Raw genomic sequence first — 7,933 nt, forward strand, 5'->3', positions numbered from 1 at the left:
GCTCCTGTTAGTAAGTGAATATCGTCTGGACAGCAGGCTCAGGAGCATGCCAGAATACTTGGCATGAGTGATCATCCCAAGAGAGAGAAAGAACAAATACTTCGTTCATCAAGTGATGGCACACAAGGTTGCTGCTTGGGGAGCTACCTTTCAGCTCCTGTTGGCTGTCTTTCAGGACTGTGTGTGCTTTGAAGGAGAGGCAGAATTCTTTCTCTCTCTCCTTCTTTCCTTCTGTTTCTTTCCTACCTTCCTTCCTTCCTCCCTCCCTTCATTTCAGGAAAAATCAATGAAGAGAAAACTGTTGAGAGAAAGTGTTTTATGTCTGCAGAAGTTGTACATCATACACAGGAGGCATGAAAGCCACCAGGCTGTATCAAAACATCTCAACAGTGGCCAGGCATTTCCACAGTGGATTGTATTCCTGTATCTCTTCTCCTTGGATCTTTCTTCACAAGAGGCTCATGTGAGTAGGTAATGGACACTGAGTTTGGGCTACTCTCCACTAGGAACTGATATTCCTCAGGAGATGTATTCTAGTCTGAGATTCTGGGCCTCAGGAAACTAAAAAAAAAAAAAAAAAAAACCAACACAAGGTATCAGATCAAATTTCCACAAGGTAGTGAGACTCTTCAGAAAAAGATAGTGGAGTGCTGAGCTAATACAAAATGAACAGTTTTGTTATCTCCAACATATGTTTCACTATGCAATTCTATTTCATGCCTTTGATATTTCAGGTTTTCAGTTCTATTTGGGAGTAAGCAAGCACTAATACATCAGAATTTTATCAATGCAGAAATTCACATTTTAGGGCTGTGTTAGGATGAAGGACATGAAGAGAAAAGTTCTGTGCAGTGTTTTCCTGTAGGAAATTTTAGGTGTTAATGCTCAGGGAATAAATAAGTTTATTCGTGCCCCTATAGCAGAGTTCCTGGTTATGGTTGGGCTCAGTAGAAGTTATCATACAAGAAACATACTGGCTCTTCACATCGTAAAATATTATGCTTTGTATGTCTGTATCTGTGAGAAATTAAGGGAAAACATCTGGAATAGCCAAAAAAAAAAAAAAGTAAGTGTTGCTAAATGCTTGGTTCATGAACTAGTTGAACAAGGCAACACAGGATAGACCTGCCTGCAAGCTCCTATAGGTTCACCTGGAAATGTCAAGGGACCACAACAGCCCCTGAAAAGTCACCCTGGCAGAAGTACCGTCTATTGTCTCCAGTGTCCCCCCACCCTGATGCGTGGACCTGCTGGTGGTAACAGCATGGAGCTTGGCAGGGAGGTGTGCAGGAATAGATTCCTCCAAAGGGAAGGGTCAGGGGGACATGACCTTGCCCTGCCTTGCAATCTTATGATTGCACTATTATAGATTCAAACTTGGCAAATGCAAAAGTTAAGGTTCCTATGGCAACAGTTATCTCTACTGCAATTCATGCCTTGTATACTTATCATACACATTTAGTGTCAAAGAGGAATATATTACATGACACATTTAACAAAGAAAGACAGAACAGAAAATACTCCAGCTGTGGAATGCAGCCAAGTTAAAGACTGCTAAAGAAACCTTGATTTTTGGACTGCTTGACCTTTTCTATTTTAACTGTAAAACTTTATGATTACATTAACAAAGATTTGTACTTATTATCTGCCACCTCATCCCTCAGATGGTAAGGGCATTCTCCAAGCAGAAGAAATGTTCTGTTCCCTAGATACAGTCTATCTTCTACTAAAGTCAATGTTCATTGTCATTTTCCACTGGTGGGCTTAGCTTCACCTGTAGTCGTTCTGGGAGAGGAATTAACGAATATATTTAAAAAAAGAATACTGGTGAAAATTTTAGTGAGGCAATGTCAGTGCAGGTAGCTGTCCACTTTAGTCAGTTTTGCAATTCCCTAATCTCTCAGAAATAGAGGCAGAATTGGATGAAATTACATGATTTTTTGTCACATGGTTTTGATGCAGAAATATGGATTTATTTGCCCTTTCATCATACATATTGGAATGGCCCTACCAGCTCAAACCAAAAATTCAGCTCTTTCGACATCGTGCTATCAACAGTGACTGACAACAGGTTTCTGGGGAAGAGTATAGGAACAAAGAAAGATATGGAATGACTTCCTAGGTTTTCTCAGCCTTAAGCAAACTATGCCTCAGGAACCTCATGAAAAAAGATTATTTTTTAATTCCTGTTGTGAAACCGTCAAGTGATTGGATTCATCTGATGTATAAGAAACAATAATGGGCTGTATTCAGCCCTGAAAGCAGTGGGTATCAATCTACCCATTTCAATGGAGTATTTCACAGACAAATTGTGCTACTTGACCTAGTTCCCACATGGTTTCCTTGCAAACACAATCAATTTCGCTATATCTGTGCAAAATGAGGATAAGTAAAAGAAGAATCCAGGTAGATGTTCCAGAATTTCTTCCTCCATGCACTTGTGTCCTTGTTGACAGCTGCTCAATGTCACTAGAAGCCACTGTCAGATCAGATTGGCATTGCCTTGCTCATTAAGCCCACATTTCAGATGGTGTAACCTGTCACGGCACTGTCAATTGATATGAACTGATTTGCTCTAACCAGAGCTTGGAGCAATTTGAGGGCAGTGCCTGGCATTACACAATGCACAAAGCAATGACAAACAATAGCTACACAAGAGTGCTGCCAATGGCACTAGATGAGCCAAATCTATAGGTAACATAAAATGAAACAATTTCTTCGAAATCAGTGGGGTCCACTCATTTATATTAAATCAACATCTGACAAACAACATAGAAACTAAACCCAAGAGATCTTTGCTGCCTTCAACAACAAACACAACTTTCTTCAATAGGGGTAGCACCTCCGCAGCTGATGTGAATCTCTGAAGCAGCTCATAAAATCCCACAGGGCCTGGACCTTCTTCCACAAGAAGCTAGAATGGCAAAACTTGTGACCTAACCGAGGTGTATGGGTAGCATATCTATTATGGAGTGCACTTGTCTTGGGTAGAGCTGGTCTTTCAGAAGCTTCAGATTTGGCTCCAAATGATTTATTTGGATAACATATTTATTATCTCTGTGGGCATGATTTAAAAAAATAAATAAAACTCAGATTTTGAGGTGTTTTGTCTGGGGGGCTGGTTTGAAGAGAGGTGATTTTCAGAAACAACTAAAAATTAAATGATGGGATAAAAATAATCAATCTTAAAAGAAACAAACACACTGTCCTTCCTCAAGGTGTTAGGCATCCTTAACTGCACCATTTTCACTAACTTTATTATCATGGTAATAGTGGAAAAATAGATTTTTATAGATATTATGACAGTTTTGTGCTGTGGTTTCACTAATTTCACTTCTGCAAATCATTACTTCCCCACACAGGAGTCTCCCAGACAGACTACCCAATGCAGGTATGCAGTACCCTCCATGCCCTCTAGCACTCCCAGAAGATACATCGTGTGTATGCAGGTGTGAGTGTATATGCATGCAAGCTGTACCAAACCACGCAATGGTTTATTTACCTGTTCTTTACTCATGGCTCCCCTGGAAGTTAGATACATGAATTTCTTGCACAAGAGCATTGATCTTAGACTGTTACACATCCACTTGGATATAAGTAAAGTAAGATAAGTAAAAATTACATAATCATGCAAACTACCATGCCCCAAAATGGCTGTAATACAAGCCAAAGACTTTGAAATATAACCCAAAGTATCATCAATACACTTTGTGAACAAATTCTTTGCATAGAGTTATGATCATTGTATGCAACAGTTATAGTGCAGTTTATTTGAAAGATAGGTTTTGAAACAACATCTTGTTTAACAGGACCATAACATCTCTAAAGGAAAAATATTAGTTATTTAATATCAAAGAAAGAACATAAATGCATACACATTGATACAAAGGTTGTCTTTGCCCTAAAGCTCTCATGGGCTGAGATTTGGAAGTGTCTGAAAAGGCTCACTCTTCAATTTCTGCAGATTACTCTTCCTACATGTGACCAGGTATGATTACCTCTTGATAGTCATCTCCATATACCTACACCAAAACAAGTTACCTAGATTTCTTGGATTGCCTAATTTAACATAAAAGAGAGAATCAATTCATAAAAGAGGATAATAAAGCTCCTTGAATGTAACTATTTGGGGTTCTGAGGTTTCAATTATAAAAAGTTGTTCCTTGTTGTAGTATTATAATCCTGGTCCACAGATTGGCCATTCTGGCCATCTGTTTCTTTTATCTCACCTTCACAGACCAGAAATGTCTTTGCTGACAGTGGGTCAATATTAGTATTTCATTTGCTTGACATACACTCGAAAAGTATCTGCCACCTCTGTCAAGTCTGAGGTATATACTACACTGATTCCTGCCATTATTGCAACTTCTACCTTAAGAAACAGTTTCTTCCTTGCAGGCAATGCCCCTTGCCAACCCACAAAATCTCAACATACTCCTGGCAATGACCTCCGGTACCTATGTACCAAGCTGTGCAATCTGTACTCAGATTAAATTGGTTTCCTGATTAAAGAAAATATTTGAAAGCTATGGAGTGATAGCATAGCCTGGCTCCATCTGTTTCCATAGCAAGTCTAAATAAGAATAACAGGAGCCACATGGGACTCAACTGGGTTGCAGTTTTCCACTGGGCGAAGATGGTAATTTATACCTGATTGTTTTTTTTTGTTGTTGTTTTTTCCTTAACCATGTATTAAACCATGTGAGGGGCCCTCCCTTTTATGCCATACCTGATTAATTTCTTTAAGACCTTTTGGTGATATGAATAGCTTTTTGAAAACCTAAGTCCACTATACCAGGCAGCACACCCTCAGCCTGATTCTCATTAACTTCTTCAAAGGTTGCTAATGGATTTGTGAGGCATGTTTTCTCTCTACAAAATGATGTGTTTACCAATTCTATTTTCTATGATCTGTACCAATTTGTCTGGTACAGAAATCAATTTTACCGGTCAGTAGTTTTTCGGCTCTGCTCTTTAAACTTTTTTTTTTTTTTAATAGCATCACATTTGCCACTTTGTATTTCTCTGCTTTCAAGGCTGATTTCAGAAATTAGCAGTTTAGCAGTCTCATATTTTAGCTTCTTTAGAATGCTTGGATGAATGCTACCTGGTCCTTGAGTTTTGCTACTGCTTAATTGAATTGCTCTGAAAATCTCTTCTGCAGACGGTTTGATTTGAGACTGTTCTGGCCTGTCCCTATAAAGACTGGTTCACATGTGGAAACCTCCATGACCTCTTCTGAAGAGAACATTGATGCAAATCATTCCTTTAGCTTTCTTGCCATGGGCCTAGCTTCCTGGAGTGTCCCATTTACACCTTAATCATCTTTCAGGCCATTGACTTTCTAACAGGCTTCCTGTTTCTGAGGTATCTGAGAACATTCTTATTAGTCACTTCTGTGCCTTTAGGTCACTTTTCAATTTTTTTTATTTGGTTTGCCTCATTAGAGTTCTACATTCAACAGGATAAGTTTGCTTTCTTTTATTTTCTTCACTTGGACAGGATATGCACATTCAGATGGATGGCTATTTTACTTCTAATAGCTTCCTTTGTTCTTTTATTTAAATACACTGGCTTTTTTTCAAATTCTTTTTAGTGTCTTGTTGTTCTGTTTCTGTGTGGGTGCACGTGTGTGGTTTTTTTAAGCGTTTTTTCCTTTTTCAGAATGCGTGATATACAGACTTCACTATTCTACTAATCTAAACATTTACTTCTTTGTCCACTCCTTTTAACTATTTCTCTTAACTTTTACGGTTTTACATTTTTAGAAATTAAACATGAAAACCTTACCTTTTTCTTAATGTTTTCACTCCTGATATGGCATCCACAGACTGCTTCAGAGAACATAAGATATTTTTGGGGTTTCAAATTAGTTGCTCCAAGGAGTGGCTATTTATGCACCTCAGACTCTGAAGACCTTACTGCTACTAGAGATAAACCAAGATAAAATTTCAAACTGAGATTTGAAATTTGCTGGGATCCATTCTTGGAAACAGAATCACAGTATCATCTAGGTTGGAAGAGACCTCCAAGATCATACAATCCAACCTCTGACCTAACTCTAACAAGTCCTCCACTAAGCCATATCCCTAAGCTCTACATCTAAACATCTTGTGAAGACCTCCAGGGATGGTGACTCAACCACTTCCCTCGGCAGCCTATTCCAGTGACTAACAACCCGTTCAGTAAAGAAGTTCTTCCTAATATCCAAACTAAACCTCCCCTGGTGCAACTTTAGCCCATTCCCCCTTGTCCTGTCACCAGGCACGCAGGGGAATAGACCAAACCCCACCTCGCTACAGCCTCCTTTAAGGTATCTGTAGAGAGCGAAAAGATCACCCCTGAGCCTCCTCTTCTCCAGACTGAACAATCCCAGCTCCCTCAGCTGCTCCTCGTAAGACTTGTTCTCCAGGCCCCTCACCAGCTTTGTTGCCCTTCTCCGGACTCACTCGAGCACCTCCATGTCCTTGTAGCAAGGGGCCCAAAACTGAACACAGTACTCAAGGTGCGGCCTCACCAGAGCCAAGTACAGTACAAACACCTCCCTGGACCTGCTGGCCACACTGTTTCTTATGCAAGCCAGGATGCTGCTGGCCTTCTTGGCCGCCTGAACACACTGCTGGCTCATATTCAGCCGACTGTCAACCACTACTCCCAGGTCCTTCTCTGCCAGGCAGCTTTCTAACCACACATCTCCCAGCCTGTAGCTCTGTTTGGGGTTGTTGTGCCCCAGGTGCAGGACCTGGCACTTGGCCTTGCTGAACTTCATACCGTTGGCCTCGGCCCATCGGTCCAGCCTATCCAGATCCTCCTGCAGAGCCTTCCTACCCTCGAGCAGATCGACACACACACCTAATTTGGTGTCGTCTGCAAACTTGCTGAGGGTGCACTTGATCCCCTCGTCCAGATCATCGATGAAGATGTTAAAGAGGACTGGCCCCAGTACCGAGCCCTGGGGGACTCCACCAGTGACCGGCCTCCAACTGGATTTGACTCCATTCACCACAACTCTCTGGGCCCGGCTATCCAGCCAGTTTTTAACCCAATGAAGTATACACTAGTCCAAGCCACGTGCAGCCAGATTCTTGAGGAAAATGCTGTGGGAAACATTGTCAAAAGTCTTACTGAAGTCAAGGTAGCCCACATCCACAGCCTTCCCCTCATCCACTAAGTGCGTCACTTTGTCACAGAAGGAGATCAGGTTCATCAAGGAGGACCTGCCTTTCATAAACCCATGCTGACTGGGCCTGATCGCCTGGTTGCCCCGTAAGTGCCACGTGATGACACTCAAGATAATCTGCTCCATCAGCTTCCCTGGCACTGAGGTCAAACTAACAGGCCTGTAGTTTCCTGGGTCAACCCTTCAGCCCTTCTTGTAGGTGGGCGTGACATTTGCTAGCCACCAGTTGACTGGGACCTCCCCTGATAGCCAGGACTGCCAATAAATGATGGAAACCAGCTTGGTCAGCACTTCTGCCAGTTCTCTCAGTACTCTCAGGTGGATCCCATCCAGCCCCATCAACTTGCATACATCTAAGTGCTGTAGCAGGTCACCAACCATTTCCTTGTGGATTGTGAGGGTCACAATCTGCTCCCCATCCCCTTCAACCAGCTCAGGGTACTGGGTATCCAGAGTACAATTGGTCTTGTTGCTAAATACTGGGGCAAAGAAGGCATTAAGCACCTCAGCCTTTTCCTCATCTCTCATCACTAAGTTTCCCCCCCCACATCCAGGAAAGGATGGAGATTCTCCTTAGTCCTCCTTTTCATGTTACTGTATTTATAAAAACATTTTCTGTTATGTTTAACAGCAGTAGCCAAATTGAGCTCCAGATGAGCTTTGGCCTTTCTAATTTTGTCCCTGAACATCCTTACAACATCCTTATAATCCTTCTGAGTAGCCCGCCCTCTTTTCCAAAGTTCATAAACACTT

At 41.5% G+C, this 7,933-nt stretch overlaps 1 long non-coding RNA gene across 1 annotated transcript in view; it reads right to left on the minus strand.

Annotated features, from left to right (window-relative positions):
• Nucleotides 1-253: 253 nt before the first annotated feature.
• The window catches only part of LOC118165110, a 59,620-nt gene continuing 51,940 nt past the window's right edge, over nt 254-7,933 (minus strand). Inside the window, exon 6 of the long non-coding RNA XR_004749869.1 lies at nt 254-435. This is a non-coding gene — a long non-coding RNA (uncharacterized LOC118165110). The remainder of the gene's footprint in view (nt 436-7,933) is intronic.

This window comes from Oxyura jamaicensis, chromosome 3 (assembly GCF_011077185.1).
Source record: "Oxyura jamaicensis isolate SHBP4307 breed ruddy duck chromosome 3, BPBGC_Ojam_1.0, whole genome shotgun sequence".
NCBI classification, from domain to species: Eukaryota; Metazoa; Chordata; class Aves; order Anseriformes; family Anatidae; genus Oxyura; species Oxyura jamaicensis.